A 1,888-nucleotide genomic window follows, 5' to 3' on the forward strand; every position below is an offset into this window, starting at 1 on the left:
TGAAAAAATACTTTTTGAAATGTCATTATCTTGTGGCAGCAAAGAGTAGTAAGGATTTCCTGCATTTAGATGGAAATTCTTCGAGGATTTCTTCCATGGTAGAGAGTTATTATAATAAAATGGAAAAAGTAATGTAAAGGCCAAAGGTATATTACTAACAAGATTTTGAAGGCATATGACCACATGGTATAATTTTGGACCAATGATAAGGGTGTAGGGAACATAGTCCTTTCAATCAAGAGAAATTTTACAACAATTCATCACTTTTTTAAAAATTTTTTAATGTTTATTTATTTTTGAGAGAGACAGAGGGTGAGCAGGGGAGGGACAGAGAGAGAGATACACAGACTCTGAGGCAGGCTTCAGGCTCTGAGCTGTCAGCGCAGAGCCCAATGCGGGGCTCGAACCCACGAGCAGTGAGACCATGACCTGAGCTAAAGTCAGACGCTTAACCAACTAAGCCACCCAGGCGCTCCAATAATTCATCTCTTTGCTTGGAGCTCCTGAATCTTACTGATGGTAAGCTATAGTCTCCAGAAATGCATCTTAACATGATCTTTGTTTCTTCCTGCCCTGTACACTTTTCTTTTATCTGGGCTCCTCTTATCCCTATTTCCTCGCAAGTCTNCCTTTACTTTTGATATTCCATTGCTAAAGCCTAAAGAGCTATGTGGCGAGGCTGGACCCTCCTTGGAGGGTGCAGAGAATGAAGGGGCTGGGAGTCATATTCCTCTTTTTAAGAGGTGACAGGAGAGGAAAAGCTATGAATAACCAAACAGAATGAATTTTTAACTTGCCATATTACGAAATTGTGGTGTGACCTTAAGCAAAGTCACGTAACCTCTCTGCTTTCATTTCCGCGTCTGTACTTATTCAGGAGTATATATGTAAATGGAAAATGGAAAAAAACAACAACCCAGAAAGCCTTTTACAAATACAGAAGGGAGGCAGGTTGCTTTAGTTATACAAAATGATCCAGGGTTAAAGCCAGAGATATTTTTTAAACATTTTTCTAGAAAACACTTTTGATCTTTAATGACCAGAAATACTACTAGTCATGGCGAATGTTTTTATATAATGGTTGATCTGGGACCTTCTTTCCTGAAAATATTAAAAGTTAGAACTAAAATCGTGAATTTTTTATTACTTGTGCAATGTTCAGTTCTTATTTAACTTTTTAACAATCTGAAGGCTTTAAACAATCTTCTGTGATTAATTTTAAAACATTATTTAAATTCCCTGCTGTGCCTAACTTAAAGCCTTTTTTAAAAAATCTGTCTTCCATAGAATTGGTAATGAAGTATAAATTATAACTCTTTNCTGGGATTTGGTACCATCATGAGAGACAGGCACTTTGCCATTCAAGATCCTGAAAATGACTTTCAAAGAGTTAGTCATCTGGGAATGGAACATTAAACTTCAGAGCACACAAATTTACTTACCTTTGAGACTAACTAAATGAAACTCAACAAAATAGGAGCTCCTAAAGAAAGGCCCCGAGCAGCAGAAATGCCAGAAAGCTGTGGATCAGCAAAATTCTTACCTTTCTCCTTTTTACTCTGTAAGAGTCAGCAGCACCAGCCTCACAAGAGCCAACAGACAAAACCTTTGATAGAGTGGGATCGCTGGAGTTTTCAATAGAGTGATATGTAGGCATCGTGTCCCACATTTCCCCTACCATTCTTTTGGAAGGAAAAGAAACCCCACCAAACCCTGTACTTCTGAATTACTTAGCAGGGCTGTTTGGTTGAGGATTAACTCCTGAATGGCTGCGGAGACCGATGTCCCCATCAGCTTGCAAAAGGTCCATGCCTCTGAGAAGAGCTGTGTGTGTCTAAAGGGTGATTCATTCATCCAGCTGGGTCACTTTGTGGTGATTTTCCTACAG

The sequence above is a fragment of the Crocuta crocuta genome, unplaced genomic scaffold (assembly GCF_008692635.1).
Source record: "Crocuta crocuta isolate KB4526 unplaced genomic scaffold, BGI_CrCroc_1.0 scaffold531, whole genome shotgun sequence".
Taxonomy (NCBI): Eukaryota; Metazoa; Chordata; class Mammalia; order Carnivora; family Hyaenidae; genus Crocuta; species Crocuta crocuta.